The following is a 13,187-nucleotide window of genomic DNA, read 5'->3' as shown; positions in this document are numbered from 1 at the left end:
GCCATGCTGGGACGCCAGCTGGCTGCAGAGGAATGCTGTTGAGCTCCGTGACTAAACAGGCATCTGCACGCTGAAGGATTCCTACGCTGATACACACCCAGCTGACTCCTGAGCTCTGTAGAGCTGAAAGAATGCGGGTGAGATCGACACTATAGTTGCTTCATGCCTGTGCTTTCCCCGCTGATGCATATTTGTGCGCATACATCCCAATTGCAGATTGCTTTGCTTGCCATTATGAACTTTAGCTAAAGCATTGATCTGAGACTGCCTAGATGTCATCATGACTGAGAGCGATGTTTGTTCCTGCCCTTGAGATGCTGGACAGTTGGCATTACAATGAATGATGCAAAGTGCATTGCTTGCTTATTAGTGGTACAGCCATATGTCGTCATAGGCATACTGGAGTTATTGCTTGCAAGTGGAGTCAAGCTAACTGATTATCTATCAATACTGATCTGTTAGTATACTATTATCATCAAAGGGAGTCAGGGAGTGTGTGTGTGCTGTATGTGCTTTGTGGATGTTGGTATCCCTGCCGGCCAGGCATTTGTTTGTGACAGGCTCTGCAATACACATGGTTTGTCGTTTTAAATGTCTGTCTGAAATTTTATCTAATTTTGATACAATAAATTGATTAATTCTTGTTATTACACGTTATACCGATTATATTGAATAATACAGTTCTATTAACTGGTTGTGTATTTAGCTACAGGATTAAATATATATAAGTGTATGGCAGGGATGATCCGTTAAGATCCCCAGCTGCACAATCCATACCTGTTAGCATCCTTGGATCTGAGTCCTTGTGACTCCTCACCTTTTTTGTAAAGCGAGGATTCTGACCAGATACAATAAAAAATGGAGACATTTTGGTAGAAGCACTGCATGAGTTGTTAAATGCAAATTCTGCAAAGGGTAGAAACTCCAGCCAGGACTCTTGGCAGTCAGACACAAAGCACCTCAGATATTGCTCCAATGTCTGATTGGTCCTTTCAGTTTGACCATTGGTTTCAGGGTGGAACCCTGATGAAAACGACAGCTTGAACCCCAATAAAGCACTAAAAGCATGCCAGAATTTGGAGACATACATATATCCAGGCACATCGCCTCTAGTTAGGACATTAAATATGTATGTTTGTCAGCATGCAGACAGCCTATGCTGGTGTATGCGCATGGTGCACATGGACACATAACATTAGCTCCCTTGTGCGATTGGTAAGATACACTGTCTGTCCCAGGAGAGGACGTGAGGATGTGTGCTCCTAATCCATTGATAGGTTTGATGCAATGAATGTGTTTGCATGTCTGCACTATGCATGTTACAGGGCCAGAGTTAGGACACCTATGTTTACCTGGGTACTTCTGCGCAGTATAGGTGACTAAGCATAAGAATGCATTCTTCTGTGAACTAAAACCCTGGCTTTTAACTTAGCTGTAGGGATAACCGTGGTGCCTGGATGAGTAAATCTGTGAATGCATTTGTTTGAACATTTGCATGTGAGTGTGCGAAGGGTTAATTGATTTTAGAATTTGGAGACAAACTGTACCCCTCGGTCAGATACAATATTTCCTGGTATTCCATGTAATCTGAAGACATTACTGATAAATAATTTTTCCAACTCTTTGGCAGATGGTAAGCCAGTCAAAGTAATGAATTGTGCCATCTTGCTAAATCGATCGATAACTACCCATATAACCTTCTTACCCTCGGACGGAGGTAGATCCACAAAAAAATCCATGGTTATGTGAGTCCAAGGCTTAGAAGGTACAGGGAGAGGCACCAGATAACCTCGGGGGGCAGCCCGAGAAGCCTTACTTCTGGCACAGGTGGCGCAAGGTGCCACAAAAGCTTTACAATCTTTCACCAATGACGGCCACCATACATGGCAAGACAAAAGGGACCCCAACAGCCTCATACACCTAGAGGGAGGGGGCAAGTACCATATAGGCCCAGGGGAAACCCTCCACAAGGTTGGAATAATAGGTGGGAGGCCGTACCTAAAGGGGGTGGTGGGCCAGGTGATAGTAGGCGTTATGAGGGAAGAAGCCCCTTGAGACAGAATTGGGTCCGTCCCAATGGTCCACACTTTAATCCTAATCCTAGACCCATGAACCAGCCACGTGAGCCCCCACAGCAACGTGGATATATACCTGTACAGACCCCAGCATCATATGAGGTCCCTGTTCACAACAGATTTCAACCTCTAGATGACCCTAACACCGATGATCCTTGTCCATGGGGATACCCCAGACCCCGGTTTCGAGGACATCAAGGGGAACCAGACATACAATCCCCCAGGGCCCAGAACAAAAGGCGAGCAGAAGAGGATGCCGAGGGGGGAGAAGAGAAAAGGCTAAGAAATTAGTTGGCCAGGGGATTTTTAACCTAAGCGGAGAGACCTTAACTTGTCCACAATTGACTCTTATTGATAAGGGTCTCAAGTTTGCGCCATCTTGTCAGATGAACAAATTTAAAACTTATGTGGATGTAAATAAATTTATACGAAAGCTGAATGTTAAAAAATATTTTTTGAAGAAGGAGGGTCCAACCACTAGAGTGAATCCCCCTGAACCAAACAGACATTCAAGTCTGCGAAACAGATCAATATTTAACCCGCAGGATCACGACACAGGAACCACAATAGATACATTTAAAACTATGGTATTAGGTGATTTAGAAAAAATACCTCTAAAGGGAAAAGGAAATGATGTGAACAAATGGGTGAAGGAATTGTTGTAAGAGAAACAGTTAGTCATTAGACCAGCTGATAAGGGGGGAGGGGTGGTTATAATGAACCGGGAGCAATATAGAGGAGAACTAAATAGGCTGGTTGGAGATGGGGATACTTGCACTAAATTGCGTGGAGACCCCACTAAGGAGTACTTTGGGGAATTGAGAGAAATTCTCAAGGACGGACTCAAACTAGGAATATTGAATGACAAAGAATATGAATATCTTTTGCCCACTGCACCACATATCCCTGTCATTTACCAGACACCAAAGGTGCATAAAAATCTTGAAAGGCCACCGGGATGCCCCATTATTAGGGGTATGGGATCACTGACGCATAGATTGGGCCAGTATCTGGACACTATGTTGCAGGTGGCAGTGGCACACATACCACATTTACTTAGGGATACTAGACATGCCCTGCGGGTACTTGGGGGTGTGCGGGTTGGAGGAGGGACGCTGATGGCTACGGCTGACGTTTCCTCCCTCTATACCTGCATACCCCATGATCAGGGGCTGCGGGTGGTGGGAGTGTATTTGTCAAAAACTGAACAATGTGATTTCATTTTAACTTTGCTAAAATTTGCTTTAACTCACAATTACTTCTGGCATGAGGGCTCATTCTATGTACAAAAACGGGGATGTGCGATGGGGGCTGGCTATGTGCCCAGTTTCGCAAACATCTTTATGGCGGTTTGGGAGGAGACCATGCTGGAGAGAGAGGAGTCACTACCTGTCAGTAAATGGGCTAGATTTATTGATTACTTACTAATTTTTTGGGAAGGGTCACAAGATGACTTTAATGAGTACATATCCTTCCTGAATAAAAATAATCTCAATATAGAATTGACAGCCACTAGTAGTAAGGAAAGTGTGGTTTTCCTGGATTTAGAGATCCACAAAACTGGTGACCAATTGTCATAGCTAGCTGTCACCACCCTAAGTGGCTTGAAGCAGTCCCTAAGGGCCAGTTTTTGCGCCTAAAATGGAATTGCACCAAAAGTGATGATTTTGAACGGGAATCTAGGAAAATAGCCAATAGATTTGAGGAAAAAGGGTACAACCCAAAAAGTATAGAGGTAGAACGGTCTAAAGTGGCTAATCTTGATAGACGTGACCTCTCTGGCCCCGGACAGAGGGAAAACTAGGGTATAGACTTCAGTTTTCTTACTGGGTTCAATAGACAATATAGACAAATTGAGTCAGTGTTTAAGAGGCACTGGTGTATATTGAAGCGAGATCCTACTCTTGGGAAACATTTGCCAGAGAGACCTCGGTTTATATACTCCAGGGCACGTAACCTAAAGGATTATCTTGCTCCAAGTTGCGTTAACCCTCCCAGAACATTAAAGAATCCCTGGCAAAATCCAGGTTTTTACCCCTGTCGATCCTGTAGAGCTTGTAAAGAGGGATTAACTGTAAGGATCCAGTCGGTTAACTCCTTTTCCAACAATAGAACCTTCCCTATTAAACAATTTATTACTTGCAGATCCAAACATGTGGTATACCTGTTGTGGTGTAAATGTGGGCTTCAATACATAGGTAGGACCTCCAGGTGTCTATATGAACGCCTGGGGGAACATATCTATAAAATCAACAAAGGCTTCAAGCAACATAGCGTGTCCAGGCACTTCTCTCTTCAGCATGGTTCCTGTACGGCTGATGTAAGGATGTGTGGTATTGATAAGCTGGTTTCGGGGTGGAGGGGGTGCAATAAAACCCGAGAGGTGTCCAAGTTAGAAACCAAGTGGATATACAATATGGGGACTCTGCAGCCTAGAGGTCTAAATATTGACATAGACCTAAATTGTTTTATTAGTACAGATTAGATAATGCATGGTAGCCATTGTGCCCTCTATGGAGTTCTGATGACAGTTTAATAATGGGCTTTAGTCACATAGTTGATAATGGGAGATGGGAAACTTGTAGCTATTCGCAGCCTTAGTTGGTTTATTATAGAGGTTTGGTGGTTTATCCACTGGGTGGCGCAATGACAACTATGCGGAATTCTGGAAAAAAACACTGAAATAAATGTGTATAGTTAATACATGCATGTATATTATGCACATGGGGTGGGTTATGATGCATTATGAGGTACATTAATGTGATTGGCTGGCAGCTGGGACTGACCGGCGGCTATAAGTAACGTCGTGCCGTCAGCTCCGTAGCCCCCGATGAGTTGCTTAGCAAAGAAACGCGTTGGGCGGAGCTACGGAGCGACGTGCTGAGCGTGTGACGTTACCGGACGCGGAACGTCGGTACACGCTGTTCTTTTGATTTTGGCGGAGCTTGTTAGCGGTGAGGCTATTACACTCTTTGGGGGTACAGGCACTTTTGTGACGCAAGTCAAACTGCACAAATCCTGCTAGACCCTAAGGCCCACCGAGTATATTACTGGGGACATAGATAATAGACTTTTTGCGCGAGTTCACCAGCGCAAGTTTTTTGTCAGACCCAGCTTAAGGGTTACCAAGCTTACTGTTGTTTTTTACTGTACACATTTGTAAATTTGTGCTAGATGCACATATTTTATTGTCATATATGACATTTTTATCAATAAACAGAGGATATTTTTACGCTATGTTAGCGTTTTTGCTTCCTTTTTGGTGCTAATACTGATACCGGGCTGCACTGGAGCTGATGACATCTAGCCCACACACTGAAGACGGACATTGGATCGAGAGGCTGTGAGGTGGCCAATACCTCAGATGCTGTGACGGGCCCACATAGGCCGCTATATCCGGTGAGTGGGGACCTGAAGGGGAAGTGAACCCTAGCAATTACAGCCTCAGATGAACTTTATGTGTGGCTACACAATTGGCTAGTAATATCAGCTTCTGATGAACTCTAAGTGTGGCCATATTCGTGGTGGACTTATGCACTGAGTAGTGCAATTTTATGGAAATCTGTATTTTTGTATGCAGCGCTTTTAACCTTTTTTGATTATATGATTGAATAGCTTGCACACAGCTGGGTAGCGCTCTACTTGTGAATTAATCAATTTTATTGGTGCTAATTGATGGTAACTAGTGGCTGAGCGCTTATCTATTTTTTCAAAGATTACTAGAGTAAATCAAAATGTCATCTAAATAGAAAACCACAAATTTTCCCAATACATCTCTGAATAGATCATTAACAAAGTCCTGGAAGACGGCAGGAGCATTACAAAGACCAAATGGCATTACTAGGTATTCATAATGCCTGTCTTGTGTGTTAAAGGCCGTCTTTCATTCGTCACCTTGATGTATTCTTATCAGGTTGTATGCTCCCCTCAAGCCCAGCTTGGTGAAGATTTTTGGCCCTGAAACTTGAGCAAAAAGATCATCAATCAGGGGCAAGGGGTAACGGTTCTTTACAGTTATCTTGCTCAGCACTCGATAATCAATGCAAGGACGCAAACCCCAGTCTTTTTTTTCTAGAAAGAAAAACCCAGCCCCTGCTGGAGAGGTGGAAGGTCAAATGATACCTTTCTTTCTCCAGGTTTCTTTTATATACTCTTTCATAGAATTATTTTCTGGACCAGTCAAATTATACAAGTGACCACGAGGAGGCATGGTGCCAGGTAACAAATCTATAGGGCAATCATACGGCCTACTCTTGAGAAGGTATTGGAATTTTAGCCTGTTCCATACCTACAGACATAAGAGGTATGCCCTTTAAGCAAAGGCCCTGACATTGGGATGACCAACTAATCAACTGACCAGAAGGCCAATCAATGCAGGGATTGTGATTTTGCAACCACGGTAAGCCCAAAATCATAGGAGTAGAATGCATTTTGAACACATAAAACTGATTTTTTTCTACATGCATAGCCCCCAGCTGTAATGTCACTTTAGGAGTAATGGACACGGGTTGTTTCTGCTGTAAAGGTGTATCATCTATAGCAGTAACATACATTTTACTTGACAGAGATGTAGCCGGAATACCAAGATCTGAAGCTAAAGCAACATCGATAAAATTACCAAGCGGCCCCCGAGTCTATTAAGGCTTGTGAGTGAAAAGACTTCCCTTTCCAAATGAGCGTAGCTGGTAACAATATTTTTTTTTCTGCAGGGGAAGCGATTGCTCGTCCAAGTGAAGTTCCCCAGCTTCACTTTGGTGTTTGGAGTTTTCAGGCAACTTTTTGACATTACAGGTTTGAGCAAACTGACCCATGCCTCCACAATACATACATAAGCCTTCAGTCTTTCTCCTATTTCTCTCAGCTGCTCAGTGTTTGGAATGGGCAAGCTGCATAGGTTCTTCCCCTGAAGTAGGGGAAGGGCTGACCGCCTTGTCAGAGGAATATGTTTTTCCCTGCCTGTGGTGTCTAATCAGTCTATCAGCACGGATGGCCAGGGAGATAGCCTCTTCCAGATTTTTTGGTTCTGAATGGCTGATTAATACGTCATTTACTGAGTCAGATAGCCCAAAGAGGAACTGGTCAAGGAGTGCTGCCTCACCCCATTTGGCCGAGACCGCCCATCTTCTGAACTCAGCAGAGTATTCCTCAGCAGTATGTTTTCCCTGACGAAGATCTCTCTTTGCGTTTGTGGGCTGCAGTAGCTGAGATATCAGGGTCAGTGTAAATAGTAGCCTTCTCCTTGAAAAAAACTTTCCACAGAGGTGAGGGCCACATGATCAGATGACAAGCCATAGGCCCATGTCTGCGAGTCACCCTGTAGTAAAGTTTTAATTAAACGAATTCTTTGACTCTCAGTGCCAGATGATCTAGGTCTGACTTCAAAATACGACATACATCTCTTACGGAAATTACTGAAATCAGCACGTGAACCTGAAAACCTTTCGGGCAAAGGCATTTTTGCCTCTATGATAGGTGGAATGAGAGGTGGTGGAGGCGTTTGCGGAACATTGAAAGGTATGTTAATCTGGGTGATAGCAGCTGATAGCTGCGTAACCTGAGTACACTGGTTATACAGATGCTCAGTGAGGTGGTTCACCGCACCAACGAGTGTCTGAATCTGTTCCTGCATTGCCTCCATGATGTTTGTTTGGGCCTTGATAATATCACGCTGGTGTGTGTCGAGATAATGTACAGATAAATACACAGGAATTGTACAAGGGTATACCAGTCTGGTCAGAATTTGTGCACCAGTTTTACAAAGTCGAAGTACAAAAATCGTCAGGCTAAATCGTAGTCAATTCAAGCAGGGTCATACACGTGTATCAGATGTCTATCGTATTGCAAGGATCAAACGGAAGCAGAGTCAGGGACAGGCCGAGGTCGGTAACAGGAATCAGATGACTGAGGTACAAAAGGACTAGACAGAAGCGAGGTCAGAAAAACAGGCAGAGAGTAGGTACACAGATAAATCATGATGAGAACAATACTCTATAATACCACAAGGGTATTACGAGAAATTACAATTACAGCTATCAATTACACAGGCAGAGAACGGTGCCAAGAAACCAGCGAACTGATTAGTATCAAGGCCAGTGAGCAAGTGAAGCTCCTGGCCTTAAATACAAACTCCACGATCCATGGCCACTCCTACTTGGTGAGGTCACTCATGACCTCACCTGCTGAATCCTCCTCCTGAGCCTATAAGGCTTGGCAGAGCCTGTGCATGCGTGATGCGACCTTCGGGTCGCATGCGAGCTGGAAGACACCACCAGAGGGATGCCGGGGGGTGTCGCCAGAAGTTCCCTGCATGGCATTCCCGCCGCTCGCCCGGACCACGCCGGAGACGCCGCGGTACCTGCCGCTGGAAGGTAAGATCGTTACACCAAGGTTATTGGTTTGCTTATTTAAGAAGAGTCTATCAGTTTTGTCATCATATTTAAAGGTTCGTTTATTGTAAGAAATAAAAGAGTTAACTTACACAGTGATATAATTACACATAAGGAACAAAGAAGGTTTGCTGTTAAAGCGGAGCTGAACTCAGAACTTCCTCTCTGCTCTAAAATACATGCAACAGCATAATAACATTGAAAGGTAAACATTTTTGTTACAGCTGATACAAATCCGAAAAATAAATCTGCACTGTTTTTACTTCCTGCTTTCATGGAAGCAGACATATTGTTAACATCCTGTATTTTCAAATGAGCTTATCTGCCTTACCTGAATATAGCAGTCAGGTGACATGGGGAGAGATCAAATTACAACTTGTGATTAGTCACAGATGAGGGGGATTAGACAGGCTAAACTCTCTAAATACATACAGGGTGCATTTCTCTGTTTTTCTTCTGTCCTGTGCAAGAGTTCAGGTTAATTTTAATGATGTTCGTTCATTCATAAAGGTTGTATGGAGGAGTTATATTGAAGAGACAAGTACATAAATGCAATGAGTTCAAACAAAAGTTAACAGTTTCTCTTTACAATATGTATTATACAAATTAATACATTTTCATAAAATGGGTAAAAACCAGAAATAATTAGCAACTAAGGTCTATTGTTAAGTCTATCTTAAAGAGAACTCAAGGTGGGGTTTGGACAACGAAATCCGCATACAGAGGCTGGGTCTGCCTATAGAGCCCAGCCTCTGTTGCTATCCAGATGCCCCCTAAGCCCCCCCTGCGCACTGCGAGACCCCATAGATCACAGCCGCGCTGTGTCCCCCCGCCTCCTGCATAGCTCCGGTCCCGCCCTTCCCTCCAATCAGCAGGGAGGGAAGGGGCGTGGGCGGGGACCGGAGCTATGCAGGAGGTGGGGGAGCGGCGAGACTGGCAATACAGAAGAGTGTTACGGCTGTGATTTATGGGGTCTCGCAGAGCGCAGGGGGGACTTAGGGGGCATCTGGATAGCAACAGAGGCTGGGATGTATAGGCAGACACAGCCTCTGCATGGGGATTTCATTGTCAGAACCCCACCTCGGGTTCTCTTTAAGAACTGAATTACAGGCAGCAGAGATTACATGTCATTATCAGAAAGAAGGTAGAATATGATTGTTAATATTTTAAGTAACATTTTTGAAATAATTCAAGAAAATCAATGAAAATAAAAGGGGAGAAAACACTTGTTACTACAGCAGCAGGAAACATACTCTTGTTACTACAGCAGCAGGAAACATACTATTGTTACTACAGCAGCAGGAAACATACTCTTGTTACTACAGCAGCAGGAAACATACTCTTGTTACTACAGCAGCAGGAAACATACTCTTGTTACTACAGCAGCAGGAAACATACTTTTGCATCCTGTAACGCTTTATTCACATCCAAAATCACTGACAACAGATTTTCAATTTTTTGCACGTTTTCCCCTCCCGGCGCTCCACTGCGCGCTACGATTTTGTACAAAGCACTTTTGCAGAGCGATTCCGCTTTTTCACTTCCAGCCGTCAGTCAGGAAGTGAACTCTTTCACCCGGAAGTACAATGTATTTATTCATAAAAGCGTGACCACAATCGCCGGATAAAGCAATTTGTGAGCATTTTGCGCTGTTCCTAAACCTTCCATTGTAGCAAAATTGTCTCAAAAATGGTACATGCAGCGCTTTGCTGAGCGGAAAGCGGACGAAACGCGCTGATATGAACTGTCCCATAAGGAATCGGTGCACTAGCGATTTCAGGGCGTTTTTAAAAAATCGCCGGAGCTAAAAAAAAACAAAGCAAAATGCCCTAGGTGTGAACGAGCCCTTAGGCCCGGTGCACACCAAAAACCGCAAGCAGATCCGCTAGCGGTTTTTGAAACGCTTTTTCTTATTTTTATGTAGCGGTTTAGCTAGCGCTTTGCGGTTTTGGGTAGCGTTTTTTGTGTAGTAGATTTCATATATTGTTACAGTAAAGCTGTTACTGAACATATATACTGAATTGTTAGGAAGTCTTATGTGATTGGTTTATGTCATCTTATGAATATGTATATATGGAAATGATCAGTTCCCTATGTGGTCCTCCTTGGATCTTTATAAGTACTGTATGGGATTGAGATTTTAAAAGTGGGTCTGTCATGATTTGAGAAAGGACTGAGGCAGCCCGAATCGCCTGTGCGTCATCTTACAGATACCCACTATGATTATTAATGATGATGTAATCTTTTAAAGAAATATACTTAATAAAATTTTTTAGATGGTGCGAATCTGAAGAAATTCAGCTTCTGTAACAAAAATGCCTGCGTTTTTCCTATACTTAACATTGAAGGCAGAAACGCCTCCGCAATCCAAAAAATGCCTCAGCCCGGGAGTATGCGTTTTTGCAAAACGCCCCCCGCTCTGCTGTGAACCACCCCATTGAAATGCATTAACCAAGCGTATCCGCAGCCGCAAGCGGCTGTAAACACCAGAAAACCCGCTCGGTGTGCACCAGCCCTTATTGTTTGGTACACAAAAAACGTACTTGCATCACATACCAAATTGTTAGAACATTTAAAATTAAGAAATTCCCAGCAAGGTCGAGTAAAGGGAGAAAGTTAATATCATAAGCCTTGGAAATATGTGAGTGATTGGCAATGTGAGTGCTATATAAACATTGGTTTATAGAAGTGAGAATGATTAGAATAAATTATAATGATTTCTATAACAGGGGATGTAATATGTGTTGAGACTTTTGAAGTAAACAAATATTTGACAGATGTGACTGTTGGCAAGGGCCCCGCCAGTTGTAGAATTACATTTTTGTCAATCTACAGGTCCTTCTAAAAAAAATTAGCATATTGTGATTAAGTTTATTATTTTCTGTAATGTACTTATAAACATTATACTTTCATATATTTTAGATTCATTACACACAACTGAAGTAGTTCAAGCCTTTTATTGTTTTAATATTGATGATTTTGGCATACAGCTCATGAAAACCCCAAATTCCTATCTCAAAAAAATACCATATTTCATCCGACCAATAAAAGAAAAGTGTTTATAAAACAAAAAAAGTCAACCTTCAAATAATTATGTTCAGTTATGCACTCAATACTTGGTCGGGAATCCTTTTGCAAAAATGACTGCTTTAATGCGGCGTGGCATGGAGGCAATCAGCCTGTGGCACTGCTCAGGTGTTATGGAGGCCCAGGATGCTTCGATATCGGCCTTAAGCTCATCCAGAGTGTTGGGTCTTGCGTCACTCAACTTTCTCTTCACAATATCCTACAGATTCTCTATGGCGGGGGTGCTCAATAGGTCGATCGCGATCTACCGGTAGATCGCGACCGCCTATTTGGTAGATCGCGGCCCTTATGGCCGCGTCTTGTCAAATATCGCGGCCTTTTGGCCGCGTCTATACCTGCCTCGTGCTGTAACTGATCAGCCGCGGCTGTCAGAAAATGGCTGCGGCTGTCACAAAATGCTTCCCAGCGCACGGAGGGGAGGGGAGAGGCGCGGCTGTCTGCACAGAGGTGTGGCTGAAGGGGAGAGGAGCCAATTGCGAAGCTTCTCCTCTCCCTCCTCTCTGATGGGCAGGAGTTGTGGCCACACCCCCTCAGGTCCCACGGGTCTTCAAATCACGCGAGACACCGTTCCTCCATCTTGTGTTCTGAGACACGGAGACGAGAGGCTGCTCAGATACGCCGGAGAGGCTTTGAGGTGGGCACATAAGGTGGTGGTGGGTCGGGTCGCGGTCTTTCATGTCACTGGCTTTGAGGTGGGCACATTACGGTGGTGGGTCGGGTGGGAAGGGGGGGCTTTCATGTTACTGTGTGGGGGGGTATTTTGTGCATCTGCTGCCATAATATGCTGGGGAGGGGGGCTTTCACGTTACTGTGTGTGTGTGTGTGTGTGTGTGTGTGTGTGTGTGTGTGTATTTTGTGCATCTTCTGCCATTCTGCCAAATATGCTGGGGAGGAGGGCTTTCATGTTACTGTGTGTGTGTGTGTGTGTGGGGGGGGGGGGGGGGGGTATTTTGTGCATCTGCTGCCATTCTGCTCCCAAATATGCTGGGGAGGGGGGCTTTCACGTGTGTGTGTGTGTGTGTGTGTGTGTGTGTGTGTGTGTGTGTGTGTGTGTATTTTGTGCATCTTCTGCCATTCTGCCAAATATGCTGGGGAGGAGGGCTTTCATGTTACTGTGTGTGTGTGTGTGGGGGGGGGTATTTTGTGCATCTTCTGCCATTCTGCCAAATATGCTGGGGAGGGGGGCTTTCATGTTACTGTGTGTGTGTGTGTGTGTGGGGGGGGGGTTTATTCTGCCATGTGCTGCCAAATATGCTGGGGAGGGGGGCTTTCATGTTACTGTGTGTGTGTGTGTGTGGGGGGGGGGTATTTTGTGCATCTGCTGCCATTCTGCCAAATATGCTGGGGAGGGGGCAATCAGCAGCTACTGTCCGGACTATGCATCCCTGGCAGATTCCATCCAGTGCAAGTCATCAGATTAGGTAAGGACCAGCAATGTTAATATCATAATTTTATTATTATTATATCTATATCAGTCATGGTTGTGGTGCAATTCTGATAGCAGAGTCCAAGATATCTACCAACATTTCCCATGCTACATTTAGCCTTTTTAATGCTGTTATATGACTATACAAGACTTGTATAGTAATATACCAGCATTATTAATGCTAAGTTCAGCATTTGAAATGTTGGTAGATCT

The 13,187-nt window shown here is 44.1% G+C and overlaps 1 pseudogene; it reads right to left on the bottom strand.

The window, feature by feature from the left end:
• Positions 1–13,187, bottom strand: part of LOC137537177 (zinc finger protein 585A-like) — a 51,818-nt pseudogene that overhangs the window by 25,276 nt on the left and 13,355 nt on the right.

The sequence above is a fragment of the Hyperolius riggenbachi genome, chromosome 10, assembly GCF_040937935.1.
Source record: "Hyperolius riggenbachi isolate aHypRig1 chromosome 10, aHypRig1.pri, whole genome shotgun sequence".
Lineage (NCBI taxonomy): Eukaryota > Metazoa > Chordata > Amphibia > Anura > Hyperoliidae > Hyperolius > Hyperolius riggenbachi.
The sequence above is the reverse complement of the archived record's forward strand: the minus strand, read 5'-3'. Positions and strand labels throughout refer to the sequence as shown.